General features: G+C 38.9%; 1 protein-coding gene across 1 annotated transcript in view; it reads right to left on the bottom strand.

The window, feature by feature from the left end:
* LOC120245181 (ADP-ribose glycohydrolase MACROD2-like) overlaps positions 1-23,614 on the bottom strand; it is a 174,683-nt gene that overhangs the window by 28,209 nt on the left and 122,860 nt on the right. The gene's annotated exons all lie outside the window — the stretch shown is intronic.

Raw genomic sequence — 23,614 nt, 5'->3', positions numbered from 1 at the left:
TATGTACAAAGTAAAACTTCAGAAATACAGAACTCTTGTTTATCCCAGACCCACCTGTAAGAGTTAGCCTTTATAATTTGTTTTAGTTCTCTTTATAATTTGTTTAGTCTTTAAATAACATGGAAGTAAGCTGCCATTTTTATTTATCTTTCCTAGACAATAGCTATTCAGTCTTGCAATGACCAATGATGATATACTGCATATGCCACCTCTGTCTTCCTAGATTTTGATATAGGAAGAACATACTCGAGGTAAACATGGAGATCTATTTTCTAGCTTTTCTATTTTTTATTTTCTATTTAAAGAATCTCTCCTGATGTTTTCTCCCCTTGTATTTTCTTTAACTAAAGCACCTAAAGTGTTTAGCAAGTTCTCCAACTTTTCCTTCTAGTTTCCTTACTCCCTTTACTCTTCCCACCTTCCATCACAAATTTGCTCTTTCATGGTCAAGAAGAACAGTTAAATTCTGTCTATAAACATAATAAACCAAAGTGATTTATTGTAAATGTTAGAACTTAGAAATCACATTTTTACGATCAGGGCTATAATAAGATAATGAACATATTACTTTGATTATGCTTTATTCCTCTTTCCTATGTATCATATTCTCTAGCAGCCAATGGCCATTTTAGCCACTAGAAAGTGGGAAGGCTGGTGCCACCCCAGGAAGGAGGAGAATGTAGAGCAGGGTTTCTCAACCTTGGGTAAACCTTGGAATCATCCATGGAGCTTTAAATAATACCGATGCCTGGCTGCCATTTCAAGGTCATCTAATATAACTGATCTACAGTATGGCGTGTGAGTTGGGCTTTTGGAAAGCTCCCCAGGTAATTCTCATTTACAGTTAAAGTTGAGAAGAAGTAGTATTAGTCAGAAAGGAAAAGTAAAGTCTAGCCCCTATGACACTTCCTTTCAAATGTGGGATAAAGGCCAAAGACCCATAGGAAGGATGTGCATAGGTAGGTTGAGAGGAAAGCTGAAATCTGAAGAGGGGCTTTTGCTCCACTTCTTATTTGGTATTTAGAGCATGCATCCTAGGGGGATCTCTCCCTCCACCTTTTTGCCGAAACTGAGAGAAGGGGATGTCTCAGTGAGATTATATTTAGATCCCCAGAATTTCTTCATGCCTTGCTGTCATTAGAAGTCCCCACATATCCTCTGAGAAGGGTACCTAGAATGTAGCTGGTGATGCTGACTGGTGCTTACGTGGGTAGTCACCAGAGTGGGGAACATGAACCCTGAGCAAGACCACCATGTGAAGCTGAGTAGGCCACTTATGGCACATTTGCAAGGGGCACTGATGATGATTGTATCCCCCAGAGTTGTGAAATATGGAGCTCTCAGCCTTTCAGTAGCTGAAAAGTACAATATGGACCACCAGGAGGTGAGGAAAGCCTAGGAGTCACAGTCACACTGAAGGGCCAGTTGAGGTCAAAGGATGGTGCCTTCAGAGAATCACCAAGCCTGGACTGGACTAGAGAGAACAGACCACAGATTTTGGTGTTAGGTAAGAGTAGGGTGGTACTCAGTCATGAAATAGCAAAGGTGCATTACCTGAGAAGCCAGAGGATAGTAAAAGGGGATAAAATATGAAACACTGAGAATATATATTCCAGCTATACCCTTATTAGGAAGGTATTCAATATCACTTTTTCCCCAGAATTTTGAAGGCTATATTCTATTCACTTCTAATATTCAGAGTTGCTGATAAAAAAGAATCTTCTGTGAGATTAACTTCTGTTGTTTGTTTGCTAGTTTTCCAATTTGAAATTTCATGATGATGCATTTTCTGTGTGAGCCCATTGTTCTTACAGTTAATACTCCCTGAGCTCTTTCAATCACATCATTTAGTTGTCGGACTGTTCCTTCAATTTGTTTTGATAATTAGACCTCAACTTTTGTCTCATATTTTCCATTTCTTGATCTTTTTATTCAACATTATCTTTCAGTTCATATCGATTTTTTTTTTAAATTTGGCAATTTCATTTTACATTTTAAACACTCCTTTCTTTCTAATTATTACCTTCTTCTAATTATTGCAACCTGCTACTTTGAAGATTCTTTCTTCAAGAGATTATAAATTATTGTGACGTTTTTATTTGTTCGTGTTGTGTGATAGTTCTTTTTAAAATTACTATCCTGAATTATCTGTAAAATTATCTGTTTCTTTTACCTCTGTTTTTCAGTCTTTCTCTTACTTTTCTGCATTTACAGTGCTGGATTTCCAATTATGTTTGCTGATTCAAGATTATCATTCATATTCATGAATGATATGAATCATGGTGGAATTACAAAGAGACAAATATCAGGCCCCCAACTAGTAGAATGAGGGGACATTAATCAGGGATGGTAGCATCCATATAACCCTAATTCTCCTCATTTCATTTTCTTGATTTCTTTATAATTGAGCTCCTTGCTCCCTTAGGTACCATGGTAAGGAGGCAGACTGCTCTGGTAATTCCAAAGAGATATAGTTAACCACCTATACTTGGTCCTTCTTTGCCTTGAACTCCATATTGCTTACTGATCATATGTCCTAATATCACCTTTTACTTATAAAAGCGTCCTAACAATAAATTGTCTGGTCACTCTACTGCTGACTACCAACCCTGAGGTGCTAAAATGTAAGATCTACTTCCTTCTGCACTGTGACACTTCCTCTTATAGTCTGTTTTAGACCCTGTGTCATCTCCAGCATATTTCCTTTTGATTTCCAGTGTTTGCAAATTTGTTGGAATCCATTGTCCATCTCCTGATTGCTTCACTGAACTGAAATTATGAGTTTGAAGCCCTCAGCCTCTGTTTAACATTGCAACATTTAGGACATTATTTTCTAAAATACATCACCCAGTAAGCATACTATTATCTACCAATGGTCTAAGATTACTGACATCTATTATCACCAGAGATGGGTAGAACACAGAAGCCAGCAAGTTGAGTTTAATGTTCATTGTAAAATGTGAGCTTCTTCGGGCAATTTGAGTTTAAGGAAATAATAGCCATGAATATACTTCTGAGCAAAAGAATGATCAGAGATGAGTTTTTTTTTTTAAATTAATTAATTAATTTTGAGAGGGAGAGAGGGTGAGCCAGAGAAAGAGGGAGGGAGAAAGAATCCCAAGTAGGCTTCACACTGCCAGCATGGAGCCCGATGTGGGGCTTGAACTCATGAACTATGAGATCATGATCTGATCTCAAGAGTCAGATGCTTAACTGACTGAGCCACCTAGGCACCCCAGGGATGAGTTTTAGTACATTGCTGTCCATGTGAGAACCATTAATGACATTATTGTTCCCCACTGACTTCAACTTGACAATGCAGGGGAAAACCCATATTGCAAAAATTGAAATTATATTAGAAGTGTGGTTGAGCATTAAAAAAGCCTTTTTCTAGTTGTTCTGATTGAGTCCATATACATATAACCTAATTCAATTAAAAATATATTAGCTATGATATGACAGTGAAGTCTTTATCCTCTGTTACCATTTCATATTCTCTGGTTATTATCATACTTTTGACACAACTAGGCATCCATGACATATTCCAAAAGTGCAAAGCCAATAAATCATATGGGTGACACAAATAATCAGGTGTATTTCACTCCCAAGAGTATTTCCATAAGGCACCACACTTTGTGTCTCATACTCTACGCATTCCTGATGACCTAACAACATGACTGTGTTCTCCAGATCTTTGATGATCAAAGCTTACTTGGCTGCTAAGAGCATGTTCTGGAATGAGGTACCAAAACAATTATCATATAGAGAGCTAGTCATTCTGTTGTTCTGATCCCAAAAAGGGGGGGGATCGTTGGCATCGAAATACTTGCTTCTCATTGGAATATAAATAAAGTGATACATACCTATCATTGGACCTAGCATTGAATTGGACTGGTGTTTCCACCGCCATTTTGTGCTTCATACACACCAGCACCATTTTAGAGTGACAGAGCATGCAGAGAACTTAACTCCTCCTATGGGAAAATTGGGTCAGAGAACATGGAATACAAGCTCCCCACATTCTATGTGGTGCATAAGGAAGGGGAAGAAAAATGGGGGTACAAATATTGACATGCTGCTACAGAAATCTTCTGACCTTTGGTTCTTCATATCCATTGCAGGGTAAACTTGGCCTGCAGGGCTCCCCTTGGGGTCTTCTCACAGAGGAATCCTCTGTGAAACCTTGGTCTTGTTCTCCTTGCCACATGCATATTCAGAGTAGGGTAGAGAAGGTAAGTTCTGAGTATACTTTCAGACGTGACCACAGTTAGGATTGACTTCTGATTCGTCAGTAACAGTATACAACTTCCCAAAGCAATAGTTTCGAAAGAAATTTCACTTACTTTGAATGTCTAAATGTTAGTTCATTTATTTTGTAAGCAACTTAGAAAACTGGGCCTGTTTTTGAGAGTTAACTACACACCCACACTATGCACTTAAAAAGTAGAGTTATTTATTGGATGCTTACTCAAGTTTCCAGGACTCTGGAAATGAGAATGTGCCTTGCAGACCTCCAATTACAGACAGCATAATCAACCGAGGGCCCCACCTGTGGATAGATCCATCACTATCTTTGTTCTGAGACTGGTTCTCACAGGTTGCTCCCAGCAGTGACTGAAGGGAATGAAGGCAGGTCTGTTCTTGGCTAAATTTGCCTCAAAGCCTCCCAGGTGCTTTCCCAAAACTTTCTTGCACTGCACACCTCTTAACCTTCCTTTCCTGTGTCGCTCACTTGGAGGTCACACGTGCTGTCATCTGATGGCTCTCCTAGGCTTTATCAACCTTCTCCTTTTCTCTCATATAGGCATTTTCCTTAAGAAATACCTTGTATTTCCCAAATAAGTCCTAGGAAGACCTAGACTAACACTCTGCATCTTAGAACAATTTGCACCACTTGGAACCAGTAGAATTCGCTGGTATTTTAACTGATGATTCAAAGTTTGGACAATTAGAACTTTCCATATATCTCCAAGATATCAGGTAGAAGCCAGTTTCAGTGAAAGGGTAGGGTTAACTCACTCATTCTAACATAGCAGTTATTGTTTTGGCCTCACAAACTCTGACCTCATGCACCTGGTGCCATTTTAACCTGTCAGTGAACACTGGCAGAACTTCCACAAGCAAGTGTAGCATCCTCGGGATTTGATCTCATACTCCCTTGTTCAGTAGGGACCAGACTGCCAGAATCTGGATCAGGACACATTTCTTTAGATTCCCAGTTCACAGTGTTTCCAACATTTCTGCCCCACCAACAACGCTCTAACACAAGCCATCCTGTTTCCCACTTAGGGTAAGATATTCAAAGTTCTGAGCCTAATGGGTTTAGTTTGTTTGGGGAAGCTTTTCCTCATGCCAGTGGAATGTTTAAAATGCAGTTATGCCATTTGAAAAGGACAGACTTGATTCTTAAAAGAGAATGACATGTGAGGAGAAAGGTTTTGGTTTTGATAAGACCATACAAAATTGAGATGGTTCAATCCCTGTCTCTGGTTTCCTGAGTCTGTGTTCCCTCATCAGGCTGCTTTCATTCCAGTTACTGATTTGTCAGAATCCAAATGGGGCCTGAAATGCAACTGGGGGGAAAATGGTTGCCAAGGGCTTCTAGTCTATCCCCCATAAGGGATGGAGGAGATGCTAAGTCTCCCAACATGGTTTTCATACCCTATGAAAACCCCAAGAACCATGACTCAGGAGTGGCACACCTGGGAGAAAAGGAAATGAGCTGCCCATGAGGACTTTTAGGAACCTTGTAGCTGAATACATGAACACACTTTAAAGAGGGTAAAGCCCAAAGCAGTTTGATATAATAAGGCTGGATATCACAGTGCTATTTTTTCCCATTCTCTAGAACTGCCTTTATTGTTATGATATGGTTGGTACAAAATATAAATTCTGGAGGGAAAATAAGATAAAATGGTAAGAAGACAAAGCACTATTCTTTTATATTCTCTCCCCTGGTCTTTGTGGCTGTGATCACTGGCATATGCTGAGATAAGAAGTGAGTACTCATGGGATTCTGTACCCAGCACAAAATGTCACAAGATGCCAGTCCTGTGGGAGCCCTGCAGAGAAGGGCCTTTGAAGGTCAGCTCTCTGCAGTTAGGCTGTGTGACGCTGCCTGGTGACTCCAGTGCACCAGGACCCATGTCACAGGCCCATCTGGTTCTTTCTCTTGGCATTTTTTAAGATGAGATTTTTCATAATCATTAATAATCCTAAGAATAATCAAGACACCAGTGATAATGTAGCGAATATATAAAGCAAGAACCTCAACCCTGGCACTGGAAATCAAGTTCAATAGAGAGAAATATTAGACTTCTTCCATTATAGTCTAAGATCAAACCCACCAGGGATGACCTAGAAGGACTAAAGAGAGCTACCACTGTCTCCCACAGCAATTCCTTACAGTCATTGATTTGCCAGGATTCAGATTTTTGTTTGTCCTCAATCTACTTCTCCCTGAGAATGTGGCTCCTTTGGGGATTTTGAGTTTCTTTATGGGATGGGCCTGGAGGAAAAGAAACTGAGCAAAGTAGGTAGTGTTCTTTGTGTCTCCTGCTTTGTAATAGACTTTGATCCAATAGCAACAGATAAAAGAAGATCTAGTAAATATAAAGCCTCATAACAAGAAACATAAGTAAGAGAATGGAATTAATGACAAATCCTACAACTTTAAATCTCCTAGCTGAGGGAGGGCTGTTTCTGGGCTCCTGGGTCTGTTTTGCCATTTCTATACAAATGTCAACCATGATTGTGACAGTCATGTTATACATGCCACAGCATTTATACTTTGTGCCCAAGTGCCTAAAAATAATGTCACTGGGAATACACAGATCCACCTCCATGAATGTTTTATTCCTGCAGTTTGCAGGCCCACTTTGGCCAGGATTTGGAGCTGTTTGCCTGGCCCTGTCATTTCTGCATGGGGACAGAACCAGCTGTGACAGATGTACTCTTATGACACAGGACATCTGCCAGAAGCCAAAGGTTTCTGGGTGTTTTTCTTGACCAGCTGCATCCCTTTAATGAGGTCTCTTACTATCAAAGACATTGGAAGCTAAAGGCAAATTGCTGGACTTCTAGCTGGGGCATTTTTGGAGGATGAAAGTAGCTAGATGTCTCTCAGGGCGCCCTTGTGGCCCCACATTGTGCTTGTCAGGACTAAGGGAGTAGATTAGCCGAGTAATCATAGAGCAGAGGTAACATTTGATCCAGTGTTCTGATAGTTCTTAGGGTTCTCTTTGCTCATCATACAGATGTGAGGATTTTCTTTAGTTTGGAGTATGGGCTTCTGCTCAGAACAATCACAATAGCTAATATTGATTAAGATTTTAGTATGTGCCTGGCAGTATTGCTAGAACTTTACACATATGAAACCACACAATCCTTTGAAACACTCCTCTACCATTATCCCTGTTTACAGATGGGGAAACCAAGTCCAGGGGTAAATAGCTTGTTCATGGATCATTAGAGAAGAGCCTGCCTGTGAAGAGCCTGCATATCTGCAAGCCTCTGCAGACTGGCTGCTGGTGTCACTATCACTCAGATCCTTTATCTTCTCACACAGGGAGATGCTCATACACAGAGCTGTCAGGGCTTGAAGCAATTTCTTTTAGCCTTTAATTTGACAAGTGAAGGTCTGGATCATTGTGTGCAATTCTGTGTCCATGTTTTGAGAGAGAAGTTGGCACATTTAACTTGCTTAGAGATACACTGCCAAAATGAGGAGGGGTTTGAAAACCTTGTGATATGAGAGGTGTTTGGAATCAGTAAGGAATGAATTAGTGGCTAAGAGGAAGACACAAACGGTGGCTCTGAAAACTACCTTCAAATAGTCAAGGGGCACTCACCATATGGGCCAGGCTCATCTCAGTTCCCTACGCAGGGAAGAAATGGGATGGAGAAGCAGAAGGCGCAGCAAAGTCAAGTTCATAATTGAAGACTCAGAATCATCAGTGGATGAAGGAACTGCGATGAAAGGTAGTGAGCTCCCCATTGTGTATGCTCTGTAGTAGAGGCTAAAGCATCTGCTGGAAAGGAATAATGCTTTTGTGTGTTGGAGCAGGAAGCTAAACTGGGTAACTTTTAGGAGTGATTCCAAATCCAAGATTTACAGCAGGGTGATTTTACCATTTCAGAAGGGAGCTAAGTTGAAATGCCATAGACACCTCCTTTGAGTATCCTAGTCTATGAAGAACATCCCCTTAGAGCAGTTTAAAAGGGAAAGGGTAGGTTGGAAAAAAAAATACTGGGCCATAATCTGGGCAACAGACTGGTCTGCCTCCACCAATTAAATGTATGACCCTGTTCAGGTGCATTAACTCCTCATACCCTTAATTTCTGTAACTTCAAAATGGAGGGAGATGGATGTCATCATTTTGGGAATTTCTGAAATAGTGATAATTGGCCTCAAAAGTTTTCTGACCAAGCATCAGTTATTTGTAAAATGGAATGAACCAAAGATATCCTGCCCATGGCACTCTGGCTAATGGCATAACTATTGTATAAGGAGCTCTGTAGAAGATCATTTCTGCACATTTTCTGGATATCAAGTTTGCTACCGGTCCTTTTCCCTCTCCATCTCTTTTGTTATTAAGTGATGGTCTTGTGAGTAATTTCTTTCCCTTTTCTCTCTCTCTCTCTCTCTTTTTTTTTTTTAAAGTTTATTTATTTTGAGAGGGAGAGAGAGAGAGAGAGAGAGAGAGCAAGCTGGGAAGGGGCAGATAGAGAAAGAGAGGAAGAATCCTAAGCAGGCTCCACACCGTCAGTGCAGAGCCCAACATAGGACTCAAACTCATGAACCTGAAGATCATGACCTGAAGTGAAATCAAGAGTCAGACACTTAATCGACTGAGCCACCCAGGGACCCCTTCCTTTTCTCTTTGCCTTACTCATCTGCACCAACACAGCTTTCATGATCCAGAACTGTGCCACTGCCTGAGATAGTCTAGTTTCTTTGGGCCTGCTGTAGTCTAAGCAACGATAGTGCAGCTTTACTGTAATTATTTTTTCATTCTTCAATGCAAAACTAACATTTACTAAAAGCACCTGCAAAAGACCAAGTTCTTATTTGTACTGCCTACAGAAACCTTCCATCCTGCTTATATCTTTTTGTAAGTCAATTTGCACCTCAAACCTTATATTGTATTTCGGAGATGATGATGCTAATTTGTGTTTAGTGACTGCTTCACCAGCCTAAGGCACGGCATAACACTGCTCAGAACACACTTCCCAAGTTCTTTTTTTTTTTTTTTTAAATATTTTTATTTATTTCTAGGAGAGAGAGAGAGAGACAGTGTGAGCACGGGAGGGTCAGAGAGAGGGAGACACAGACCCCGAAACAGGCTCCAGGCTCTGAGCTGGCAGTCAGCACAGAGCCCGACGTGGGGCTCGAACCCACAAACCGTGAGATCATGACCTAAGTGAAAGTCGGACGCTTAACCAACTAAGCCACCCAGGCGCCCCCACACTTCCCAAGTTCTAAAAGGGATCTGCCCCTAAATCACTCTGATACCATCCTCTGAAGTGTGGCATATGTATATATATATGTGAAACGATCCTCATCATAGACATGTATCCATATCTGTGCATCACTATTCACAAAGAAACTGATTAGTTTACTTGAGACAAAAGGAAAAAAAGGCATTTTAATCAAGCATTGGCATTGATCCCCCTTATCTGAAAAGGCTGGTAGTAGTTACAAAGAAAGATTCCCCTTTCGCCCAAATCTTAGTCATGACAAACTGACGTGAGAACACACTTAACCATCCTAGTACTCAACACCTGAGACTTGGAGCCTCCTTGTTTAGTGCTTGGAAAAAATACTCATCATGCAATTCAAGGGTGAGCCCATGTCTCTCTCCTAACATGCCACAAAAAATCTTGGCTTCACATACTTAAGCGCTACTTCACTCCATTTCAATAAAAATAGAGCTTAATTTGGTCTCATAAATTTACTTTCCCCTAAGTGTGGGGAAAAGGGCTCCGGTTTTGGGATCAGCTCTGTAGGACATGTGGCTCTTCAGGAAGAAAGGGGGCTCACCACCACTCAGAGGCAGGGTACAAATCTGTATTGAGGTTAATTAATTTAGCCTTCATATCAAATGCTCAGAACTGCAAAGAAGGCTTACCAGCTAGTTTCTAACAACTGAAGGATAAAAAAAAGGAATGAAAAGACTAAGAGATTTAGCAAACAAACTGTTTGCCATTTGAGAGTAACTCAGGGCTACCCAAAAAGGCTCCTTGATTGAAATCAATTAAAAGGAACCAAACACTGACCTTGCTGTGAAGAGAGCTTAAATATCCCACCTACCCAATAATGGTCCAAACAGAGCTCCAAAGCCCTGGAGGCCTCATGAATATTCTGAGAACTTAAAATGCCAAAAGGGGGAAGGGAGGACGACAGAGAGATCCAGGCCTCTAAATAATAGGGGCTCTCCTGTGGTTTTGCGTGGCCTTCCAGGATCCTCTTTTCAAGCTCTTTATTGAAATAGCTTGGGTTTTTTACTGATCTCCCGTGAGGGCTCAAAAGCCTTAAGCTAATTACATTTGGCTGAGATATGCTTGATGAGATGGGAAAAATATAAAGCTTTTGAAAGGGTGAAAAATCTCTAGCCATCTGCTGGTGGTGTTACTAAAGGAACAATAGGGAAGAAGAAAGACAGCAGCTAGCCAGAGTGGAAAGGTACAGGATTTCTTTAATTACTGGGTCAATGAAACTATTACTGCTTGGAATGTCGGGAAAGGCAGGCCCAACAAGCGGAGCGGACTAAGCAACGACAGTGCTTAGCGGATAAGCAAAGCAGAACATCGACACGAAAGAAAAGGACACACTTTTAAGGGAGAAAAAGGCATCAGGTTAGCATGGCCTGGAAGAGCATTTCTAATTAGAAATCACAGGTAGTTTATGGAAAGGAAAGAAAGATATGCTCCTAAATTGGAATTAGTTTCAGAGCAACCTCTGTCCATCTTTCCAGGTTATCTGTGGTCCTCAAAGGCAGCTGGATGGAGCCCTGGCGAGCCACGTTCTGTCTGACGGCATCAACCAGACAGTTGCTTCTGTTATACTTGGCAATCCAGGTGAACAGCCTGCGTTTGGCTTTCAAATCAATGCCCCAGGTGTTGATTCAATATGGCAAACAGCTTATGTGCGTCGCTCTAAAAGCCCTGTTTGGTTTCTTCTTTTCTTTTCTTTTTTAAAAAAGAACTAATCTTCTCAAATGCAGCTGAGAAAATGTTAGACTTTGGAAGACAAATTAAATCAGATAGGACACTGCTAAATCAGAGTTTATTTTTACTCTGTGTAGGGTAACTTCTGGAAGTTGGGTAGCAGTTGTATCCTAAATCCTATTTTTGTTCTTTTTTTCAATGTTTGCAGCGGGAATGGCATTTTCTTTCATGTTACTTTGTCTTGCCTCTGTGTCAGAACATGGGTAATACTACTAAAACAACAGGAAAATGTTTGTTTCTTTGGTTAGTTCCTTCTCATCAAAACCAAGATACACATTTTTTTCAGGTGCACAACTCAAATGCATACTCAGGATGCTCTTGCAGTAGACTGGGTCTATTTTCCAATGGATACACTCCTTTTCTGCATCTCCTAACCTAGGCACATAGCCTCTGTGTTCTTCCTGCATCTTGCCTCCTAGACACTATGGGAGGGACACACTGCACCGTTGACCACAGGAGGGCACACATGGGAAAAGAAGCTTACAGGGAAGAGCAGCAGCTGATCTCAGACATAGGGAGGTTCAATTTGGGAAGAGGTTCCCATTCTTACCTTACATTCATAAGTATCCTAATGTATGCTGTCCCAGCCACTAATCCTGGTTGTCCAATACTAAAAGACTGCTTCCTCCCATGGTGCCTGATGGAAGTCAGCTGGTGTGGATAATAAACAAGGGGTTTGCCAGTAGTTCTCAAAGTGTGTTCCCTGGACCAGCAGCATTGGCCTCACCTGGGAATTTAAATATGCAAGCTCTCACCTGCCCACTAGCCCCAACCTACTGAATCAGGAGCTCAAGGCATAGAGACCAGCAATCCATCTTTTAACAAGACATCTGGGTGATTTGGATCTACTGAGAAGGGGTATGCTTTCTATCATCTGTCTATCTACGTACCTATCATTTTTTGCTGTGTTTAAACACTCCACCTTCCAATGAAATTAAGGCAGAGAAAAAGGTATAAAGGGATGTTCAAAAATTGATCTAAGTTTGGGTGCAAAATCCTAGACTAGCAGTGCCATTCAAAGTATGGTCCACAAGCTGGAGGCATCACCATCACCTAGGAACTTGTTAGGAGTACAAATTCCCACAGCACCTGGGTGGCTCAGTTGGTTAAATAGTTGAGTCCTGATTTGGGCTCAGGTATTGATCTCATGGTTTGTAAGATCCGAGCACCATGTTGGGGTCTGTACTGACAGCACAGAACCTGCTTGGGATTCTCTCCTGTTTCTGCTCCTGCTCACTCATGTGCACGTGGGCTCACATGCTTTCTCTCTATATATCAAAAATAATTAAGTAAACATTAAAAATAAAAAAGATGTGCAGATTCCCAAGTCCATCAAGTCCTATCATATCAGAATCTCTGGGGATGTAGGGTCCAGAAATCACAAACACTCTGATGCCTATACACACCTAAATTTGAGAGCCACTGTGCTAGAATAATATACCAACCGTGTTTGTGGTCAGTTTGGCCTTTAACTATTATAAACCTATTAGGGTCAAAAAGTTCTCTGTTCTCATTTTGTGATATTAGTCAGTCAGAGACAGCCAAATTGGAAAGCTTGTTGGGCAGGAATTTTATATCTCTTTCATTTCCAAAATGTATTTGTTGGATATTTACCTTATTATTTTTCCCAGGCCGGAAACTAGACACCAGCTCTTATACTTTCTTCCATCCTTCTTCCTTCTCTCCCACCTTTCCTTCTCTTTGATTTCTCCTTCATCCCTTCTCGTTCCTTTCTCCATTTCCCCAATGCCTTTAAATCCTTTTCTTCTAATCTCCTAGAGATGCATAACTATTCCATTTCCACTTACTGTGGCCAGGGTAATTTGATTTACTTGAATTAAATCTCAGTTGTGCAACCAACGGAGACTGACATTAAAAAGGGATGGGTCATGATAATAAAAATGCTGCCTAATTTAGCATAGATTATAGAAGCAGGGACAACCTCATGGTAATTCCCAACTGGAACATGGAAAGATATTGGAGCCTTTCCTTCCTCTGGGGATCTATTAAGACAAGCCTGGATTTTCAACATGGTTTGAAGACACCATGTTGAGAGGTGTTGTATTCATTTCCTATTGCTGTTGTAACAAATTACCATAGGCTTAGTTTCTTACCATAAACTAAATTTATTTTCTTACAGTCCCAGAAGGCCAGAAGTATTACATGGGTCTTATGGGGCTAAAATCAAGGTGCCCACGGAGTTACCTTCTTTCTGGAGCCTCTGGGAAGAAACCATTTCCTTACATAGTTTGGTTTTTAGAGTCTGTTTGTGTTCCCTATCCCATGGCCCCTCCTTTATCCATTTTCAGAACCACCAGTGTGGTTCTCAGGCATGTGTTCTCCCCAACCCCTCCCAAAGACACACACACACACACATATTATAGCTATATTTATCTTGGCCATTATTTTTCCTATTTGGTTATATATAATTACTAGATTTTATGCAAGTTTTCTTTTCTGGTTGCATAGGGCTGTCTATAATAGTTTGCTAATGGGAAAAACAAGAGTAATGTAACACACCATGAAGTGATATATTCATTTTGAAAAGCATTCCCTTACATTGAAATTATATATGTCCATATCTTAATATATTATGAGCCATACCTCTCTTGATACCGAATATTATTATTTTATGAACTATGCTTGAAAGTATATGAAAATGAAGGACAGGTGACATAAATATTTTGGGTATATTTGAGGAATAAACTGAATGTGATAAGTGGAAAGAGAATATTCTCCTTTGAAATATGTCATTAAAAAGAAATTTCCACTTTTTCCCTGTTTCCTTCCTATTTCTCTGTAGCTTTTTTCTATTGGTTTCAATTAAAATCCAAGACTGATAAATGATGACATCCCTGAAACATGAACAGACATGCTTCTATGTCAAAAATGTAAGCTCTAACAATGAGATGGGATTTACTGGTTAGAAACATGACTGATTTATCACGACACTTCCTTTGAAGATTCACAATGAAATAAAGCAATCACATACAATCAACCCAAACCCCTCACTATTGTTAAAATGCTTACCTCCCTTTTCTTTTTTTTAATCATTGCAGCAGATGTCATAAAATAAATGTAGTGAAACATTCAAGCAGCAAGCTCCCTAATTGTTTCCATCCTGATTATAAAAACACATTGAAAGGTAAATCCTCACAGTGAAATAAATGAAAAAAATAATTAACATTCAAAGTACTCCTTATACCACCTGCTCTTTACGTACTGTGCTGAAATGAAAGCACCTGATGTATAACAAGTAATAAAAAGAAATTGAGTTTCCTTCTAAAAGAGAGAGAAAAGTAGCACTTAAATTTGAAATCCAAATCAGAATGGATATACCTTTTGCATAATCAACAGGGTCTAGAAGCTCCTTCATCTGAGTCAAGTGAAATGTATAGTACATTTCATAGTACAGTAAATATTTTATCCAATATATATTCCATACTCTTTTGTGGCTATTTGTTACTTTTAAAAAGTCTTTTATGCAAATATATGTTGAGCTTCTGTGGTCTTTGAAAGTAGATATTCTTTTTTTAAATTTTTTTAATTTTTTTTTTAATGTTTTATTTATTTCTAGGAGAGAGAGAGAGACAGCATGAGCAGGGGAGGGTCAGAGAGAGAGGGAGTCACAGACTGAAACAGGCTCCAGGCTCTGAGCTGGCAGTCAGCACAGAGGCCGACGCGGGGCTCGAACCCATGAACCGCGAGACCACGACCTAAGTGAAAGTCGGACGCTTAACCGACTAAGCCACCCAGGCGCCCCTGAAAGTAGATATTCTGACTAATATCTGGGCTTAAGCCTATATGTTAAAATTTGGGTTGGCAATAATTTGGTCTTTACAACAAAATGTGTAAGTGAACATATTTACACATTCATATTATTACGATCCCTAACTATACACCCCACTCAGTTTACATATTGGACCTGCATTTGTTAGTTCCATCACCTAATGGTCTTTTTGTGAAAATGGTTATGATTAGGATGTCTACTTCATGGTCCTAATGAAGATCTCAATTGTAGTCTACTCAGAGAAAGTAAAGGTCAGTTCGCTGATAAATAGGTGGAATCTCCTTTTAAATAGTGGCAAAAAAAAAACAAACACGTTTTATAGTAAATTTAAGTTTTTATTCTAAGGGAGAAAGAACCAAGGCCTTAAAGTACTCCTTCTCACCATCCAAAGTGTGAAATGCTTGGGGCCCAAGCCACCCTGCTTTGGGTCACCTCTAATGGATGCTAACATCAAAGGGAGCCATTTTCTTCTATTCCCCCAGGTTGGGGAGGGGTGTGGACAGAGCAGATGCTGTGCCTAGAGCGGGATGAGGCATTGTGGGAAAAAACCTGCGTTCTCAGTCCTAACGAAACATACATGCACTCATGTCCGTGTGTACTGATAAAGACTTCGTAACTTAGGAGCTCCTGTACGAAAATGAGTAGTTTCACCTGCAAGGTAATTTGGGCTATATTCACATAGATGCTATAGATGAGGAGTCAGCGAATTTTTTTTCTGTAAAGGGCCAGATAGTAAATGTTTCAACCTTTGCATGTTTTGATAAAATTCTATTTATGAACACTGAAATTTCAACTGAATATAATTTCCATGTCTCATAAATTATTACTCATTTTCCCCCCCAACCACTTAAAAGTGTGAAAGCCATTTTTAGCTCACTAGCCATACAAAAAGAGGCAGCAGGCCAGTTTGGCTGATGGGATGTTGCTAGAGGCCACAGATTATTCCTCAAAGATGGTTTCATTTCATCTTTTCAGCAACTCCGAGAGGCATAAGGAGGAAGCTAAGGGTCCAGGAGGCTTAAGCAGCTTATTTGTGGTTAAAGCTAGTCAGTGTTATATGTAAGTAAGATGTAAAACATATAGTCACAAGTAATATATATAATCAGTACATATGAAAACATAAAATAAACAACATATATATAAGAAAAATTGTGTATACTGTATATAACCAAAATACACAATATATAATTTGCTTACATTTATAGAAGTAAGTCATATTTCCTATGCTTTTTTTCACTATTCCATATGAATCCTATACCAATGTGCAGCAGAGTGAGATAAATGTAATGCAGATACGTCCCTTAGGGACTGTATACATCAACATTAGGTGCTTAATAAGTATTTGTTGAGTGAATGGGACGATTTATCACTCTCAGTTATATGAATGATATGCAGTAGGAAACAGGATACTAATGTGTTCACAAGGATTCTACTGCCAGCTGGATTTCTGAGTGAGCAGGAAAAAAATAACTTTCCTTGATTACATCACCAAGAGTTAAGTTTTCCTTACTGAGGCTCAGTGTTGTTTGCCCTGTGAAATAATTACATTTCGTAATACTAAGGTGCACTGTTTTCATATCATAACATCTATGAATAGAGAATTGCAAAGTTTTCATTGGCTAGAACATTGTGATGAAATTCACTGATCATCAAAAACAGAAGTTCCAAAACATGCAGAATGGGTTTCAATGGCTTAGAGGAAAATCCTTGGAAATAATAGTGAAATAGGGAAGGAACTGAGGAGGTAGTAAATCAAAAGTGTTTAGCAATGTCTCTAAGTAGAAGCAAAAAAGTAAGGTAGCTCTACCTTAATAATAATAGCACAATGCCTCTGTATGTGTGAAACAATACAGATATTGATAACTCTGATTGTAATTGATTCAGAAATAGTCCCTGTATCTGATGAAATTTTAGCAATACCTTGACTAATTTATTTAGTATGTTCCTCTTTATGTGTTCTCCAAAGTTATTTATGGTAAAATTCTATGTGTAGTTATTTTAATAGTTATAAATGAATAATTATAAAATATGTTATATTTATATATAGTATAGATAGTATAAGTAGTTATAAATTATGAATAATTATAAAATTATTTCAATAGTTGCAAAATAAAAAGTCTAAACGATAAGACAATGTTTCTTACTTTAATTGGCAAGATTTTTAAAAAAAATTCTTAACAATACATAAAATAATGGTGCATCGTAAATTGTGGCGTCTTAGAAGTATGTGTACATCCACAGTATATGCCCATCTTCAGTGTATGTAGAATAGCCCTTGGCACAAAATGATAGCAAGTAAACGAAATCTCAGAGATGTAATTAGTTTCCTACCCTACCCCAATACTGCCATGGCATTTTATCACTATGTGTTAAACATTGATAACCAACACTGATGAATTCAGTGAAGTGGGAAAAAGGGTAAAAAATGGCTGTTTTACCTTTGTATACTGTCAAGAAAGATCGTCTAAGACTTGACAGTGGGCAAAAAAGTGTGACCCTCCTGTGGAAGGCTGGGTGTTGTATAGCACACTCTCTGGGACCATCTGATTCTATGTATGTTATTCCTTTGAGTCTAGTCTGCAACTAGACTATTTTATCAGTATAGATAGAAGTTAACTTGTAGAGGGGCACCTGGGTGGCTCGGTTGGTTAAGCGTCCAGCTTTGGCTTAGGTCATGATCTTGGGGTTTGTGAGTTTAAACCCCACGTTGGACTCTGTGCTGACAGCTCAGAGCCTGGAGCCTGCTTTGGATTCTGTGTTTCCCTCTCTCTTTGCCCCTCCCCTGCTCATGCTCTGACGTCTCTCTTTCTCTCAATAATAAATCAACATTAAAAGTTTAAAAAAAATGAAGTTAACTTGTAGAAAACTTGTAGTAATAAAGATGAGACTTGTTGACAGCCATGCAAATCCGTTTGGTAAAGAAGAAGGAATATACTTTATTGCCCTATATGAAGTTAACTAGTCTTTCAAATTTCAGTACCCTGGAGTTATGTGTGTAAGCGTGTATGCATGGCTATATTTAGTATTTCTGATTGTATGTATATTATGGAGATACATACATCTAAAACTCTTCTGAATCAGTTTTATATCTTACTAGTTCCCTCATTAATTCATGATTTAAGGAAAATCTTTTACATGACTTTATCTTTCTGAAAATTAAAATGTCACATTATTTAACATCTTGGAGAAGAAGGCAAATATAATGAACATGTCACCCAATGTCAACAATTGACTCACTATATTTTAGAGAAGACTAATTGTCTGGAATATTTAAGGATACATGCAAAATAATAGTATGCTTAGATGCAGGTAAAAATCTTTTCATTAGCTGTGATAAGAATTAAGGTATGCTGTGTACAGAGAGTTGCAGAACTCTAAAGGAGCAGAGAGGAATAAAAAGTTCCATACCTGGAGACAGAATTCTGCTTAAGGGAGAGGTCTGTTTCCTTTGCAAATTACTCTGAGAAGCCACATTGCCATATGCCTCAGGGCAAGATCAGGCAATCTAGGCACCATACAAAGTCAAACTGTAAATGAAACTGGGGAGTTAGGGAGGGGAGAAAATTTAAAAAAAGACAAAGTAGATCCAGGAACAAAGCTAGATGCTGGAGATTTATTAGAAGAGATGATCTCTGAAAATTCCCCAGCTAGGATGACACGTTTTGATCCTAATGTTCACTTAAGCCTACATATATCCTTAAGTTTCTAGTACTTTTCCCCATCCCCACCCCCGACCCTTACATGTAGAATGGAAGTTCAGGCTAAATTTTTCTAAATCTTGAAAGACAAGCTGATCCCAGCTAGCTAGAGGATTTGGCCAAAAGGCCAAACTTTGAGTAGATGTTGAATATTAATTTACACACATACATTCAGATATGCAGTATGAAAACCAAAATTACTATTGTAGCCCTGAATACACTATTCCTTCTTGATGTTTCTTTAACTTTAATTTTTTACTTCAAGGAGAAATGTGAAGAAGATTAGCATTCTAAAAATGAATTTTAAAAAGTCATGTATCTTCACCACTTATAGTGTAATTTGAATCCACTGGTTCTATACGTATATGTTGCATACAGACAGATATGCAGAAACCCTAAATAATTAAGCTTGAAAGGTTACAACTGTTCTGTTCAATGCATTTAATCAAGGGGTTTTATTAAACACTTCAAAACATTCATAAGACCTGTACAGCGATTGAATTATGAATTATCTTCTATTCATTATGAATTTATCTTCTATTCTAAACCAAAATTTGGTTGACAAATTCCAGCTACGAAATATGATGAGGAAAGAAGACCAGTAACAGAAGAAAGTATCTGAACATGAAACCGCTCCTCCAAACGAAATGGTAGCACTAAATGTAAAACACACAGCATCATTAAAGTTGACTTCATTTGAAACAATGGGATAAAAGGACTTTCTGAAAATAGAAAGCCCCAGTAGGTTAATTACTCTGGGTGCAAGCTCATATAATATTTTGTGTGAGTCAAATATATACCTGAACTATGATTCTCTAGAGCAAAGAACGCAGGCTGGAGTATGAAAGCCTGGAGGCCATGGATGCTGTCTGTTATTGGCGTTGCTGGTATCGAGGATGCTTGTCAGAGAGGAAAGGCCTCTGTCAGCCATGCATGAGGCCCATAAATAGTGGCAGACACCAAGGGCTGTGTAGGGGTGCTTTGTAGACAAAAATGAATCCCTATTGGATTTGACTGTAGGAGCAGAAGAGAAAGTGGTTCACTAACTATGTGTTCACCAAAAGATGAAAGAGCAGCCAGAGGAACTGCAAGACTGGATGCTTCCCACATGGATAAGGAAGATGGGGATGGAAATCTAGCCTCGTGCTGAGTAGAATTTGTGTGGAAACTTAATTTGAGCTGAAAAGCATTTTTCCCCACTTAAAATATCTTCTGGGGATAATTAGCTGCCCAATTATTAGTTAAGTTCTGAAATACAATATGGTTGATTTGGCTGATCTTTTTGTCTGGTCCAGGGCATCTCTGCATTTCCATCAGCAGAATGCAATAAGTAAAACAGGATAAAACCTATAATTATGACTTTTTTGTGTATTGATGACCATTGGCTCCCCTGTGGCCCCTTCCCCCGCCCCCCACCCTTGTTTTATCAAGAATGCAGTTCTTTGGCCTTCTGAGAAAATCTGTAATATCAGGGAACTTCATACTTGCATTATTGAGTTCAGACCCCTCATTGTATGATCCCGGAAACTGGGATTCCTAGATGTTAAAGGAACCACACACCCAGAGCCAGAAGCCATGGATTTGCATACACTTTGTAACACAGCCCTGATAGTCAGAGGCCAAACCTAAGCCTGAGAACATGATACTTTATACTTGTTGCTAGCTTCTACTTCACTTTCTGCTTCTATGCCTGTCTACATCTGTCTTTTCCCAAGAAAGTCTGATTTACCCCACACTATAGGCCTGACGTCTCTGTTAACATTTTGGTCAACCTTAGGTGGATAAAGAATTACGATTTCATATTATACTCATCAATTGATATAAGAAAAATAATTGAGGTGTATGTAATCCATGTAACACTTGAAGAAAAAGTCCAATATATTCATAATAAATCACAAATGAAAATTATGTGTCTTAATAATGACAACGATATGACATAGTTAAGATTTTATGTCAAATAGTTCTCAATTCAACTAGGAATAAACACTTTCAGAAACATGTTTTAATGCTGGCTATTTTATGTGAAACCACGAGATCCCGTTTAGAGGAGATCTATAATATTACTTTCCTATTAGGGTTATCAGCCTAAATGGGGTTATTTTACTGGATTTCATATGTGCTGCAGATCCTGCTGGGAAGGCATAAAACTGGGCTCATTTAGGAAGAGGCAATGGAGCTCTCAGAGAAACATTGCCATATGTGAAACCTCACTCAATGCCTGTTGAAATTTTTGTATTTCAGATCTCCCAGGGATAGGTCCATTGTGCTATTGTATAATTTGATCAGCATGAACTTCTGCTGAATATTTCCTCTTCTTTTCAAAACCCATATTTTGGTAGAGCTAACTTCAAAACTTAATGTTGCAACATCTGTGCCATACACCAGGGAGCCATCAAAGATGTATCCTGAAGATTATCTACAGTTTCTAATCTTATAGAATGCCACAGAATGAGAGAAAAAGGTTATACATTTTTTTCCTGGTCTGAACATTTTTTAAAGCAACAGCTTTCTGTCTCCTTGGATTCCCAAAATAAAAGAGAGCCCATATATCCTAAAGCTATACAGACTATCCCTGCAAATGTAATAGAATATTCATTTGTTTTGTTTGTAGATTGGGGTAATTCTTAATATGGTGGTGCAACTTCCCATTAAGAGACACTGTGAATATATAGAAAATGTGGAGCTATAGTCTCAAGTGGCTGTAAATGAGGTTCTAACTCTGTAGTCTAAAGAAAGCAACCAAAAAAATTGTCCTGTATTTGTACTTTTATTCCATGGGTCTACCAATAGATCAATGGCATCTTCTTTTACAAATAGAAATTATGGTTGGATCAGCATTTCTCCAACAGAAGATTGACATCTTGACAAAGAGAAAGGGGTTTCTGAATAGAAAGAGATGCCTCTCTCCTCACCTTTCAGTAATTGTTCTATCTTTATAGAAAAGAATATACATATTGAAACTGCCTGCAGGAGATGGTGCCGAGAAGGAGCTGTGCAGAACAATTTTTTGTTGAGGGAAACCATGAAGTTTTTATGAATTCAAAACAGTTAGGAAGGATGATGAATGGGCTTGAGAAGCTCCACATGCACATCCTCTTGACTTTGTTGTCAATTTATCACAGTATGAGAAACACCAAACATGGAGTGCTTTCTGTGTGGCAGGTATTATAATTTCTGTACATGGGTCAACTGACTAAAGTTTCTCCTCAATCATACGTGACAGGTGATTTTGTTGTCACCATCTTACAGATGAGGAAACTGAGGCATGGAAAGTTTAAATAACTTGCCCAAGGCCACCCAGCTTGTTAACAAGGGGAGAGTTACCACACACACAGCACCCTGAATCTACATTGCCCCACTTTCCTTTGGTGACTTTTTTTATGTGTAGCAAGCTAGCTACCTATTAACTTTTACTTTGAAGCAAAGAATAAGGCAATAAGGGGATGCGTTTTACGTTATTTCAAATTTAAACAGGAATATGCAAGGCAGAGCCATGTTAAGTATCTCTGGTAAGGAAGAAGAGGGAAAACTAGTCCACAGACATTATTACTCTCCTGCAGTGAAAAGTCACATTTCAAAAAAAAGAAACCCAACTTCAAAGTTGCTACAAGCAAGTAGCAGAATTTGACTTCACTTCTGATGTGTCATTCTGCCATTTGCTATAGAGCACTGGCATCCCTACAAGGGAAAGGGAGGTGGGTATTTAACTGTTCAGGAATTGGAGGAGGGCTCGATGCCAGAGAACCCAGGGAAACCCAGCAGGGTGTGCTGAATGACAGCTTTTCCCATGCAGGTCAAGTTAAAAAGAAGAAAATGTGGGGCGGCTGGGTGGCTCCATTGGTTTAGCGCCCGACTCTTGGTTTGGCTCACGTCATGATCAACTCTCTCTCTCTCTCTTTCCTTCTCTCTCTCTCAAATCTCTCTCTGCCTTTCTCCTCCTCTCCCTCTCAAATAAATTACTAAACTTAAAAAATAAACAAACTGAAAAAAAGAAGAAAATATGCCAGATGTTTGATGTCCCTCATTTGCATGTCTTGAGGCACAATATACAAAGTAAATGATTTCTGCTATAGAGAAATTAAGCAGGCGGGCAAGACATTGTGTATTTTACACTTTAGAAGTACAACTAAAGGGAGCAGTGATATGTATCTGTGTCTGAAGTTAGGGTTGTATCAATTCTCTGTTACCATCGCAGGGCTTAAAATACTCCAGATATGCCATTTACTAGACTTGCTAAAACTTGGTGTCATGAACCTGAACTAGGATGGAAGAATATTGTGCCCTAAATGCAGTGGAAATGTTTAAAAGATGTCAAAATTACTAACCCGGCTCAGTAATTAAACTGTGTCAATGCCCCTTGCCAAGAAGAGTTCATAGTTTGGAGGCAGTAGTTACTATTGACCTGCTTTCACTACTGAGATCATGTCTGCCTTTTAATTTGGAAACAAAATTGATCCCTGTGTTCTAAAAAGAGGGGCTGTCAAGTTATTACTTTGTAACTGCTTTGCAAACACATATTTATTTAAGAGCAGCATGACTTATGGTATAATATACCAGACAAATTATTTCAGTTTTTATTTCATATTTGAGATTCTTTTAAGAGATTAATTTATACTTAAAAATGGAATTCATCAAGTTCTTCAATAAACACTAAATTTCTTTGATAATAGTTCTTAAGATAGACACTTTAAAAAGATGTCTGTCTTTCTCCAATATATTGGTTTCATGGCCCCAATGGTGCTTTAAAATTTACAAAGTATTCGTTTGTCCTATGGCTTCAGAAATCATTATAATGCTCACTTATTTTTTTTTTTTAGCAGTATTCAATTTTATTGGATCCTAGTATTAGTGGATAAAGCCTGCAATTGGGAAGGTTCATATAATGTGTATATTTTAC

Source organism: Hyaena hyaena, unplaced genomic scaffold (genome assembly GCF_003009895.1).
Source record: "Hyaena hyaena isolate Hyena2069 unplaced genomic scaffold, ASM300989v1 scaffold_411, whole genome shotgun sequence".
NCBI classification, from domain to species: domain Eukaryota; kingdom Metazoa; phylum Chordata; class Mammalia; order Carnivora; family Hyaenidae; genus Hyaena; species Hyaena hyaena.
The sequence above is the reverse complement of the archived record's forward strand: the minus strand, read 5'-3'. Positions and strand labels throughout refer to the sequence as shown.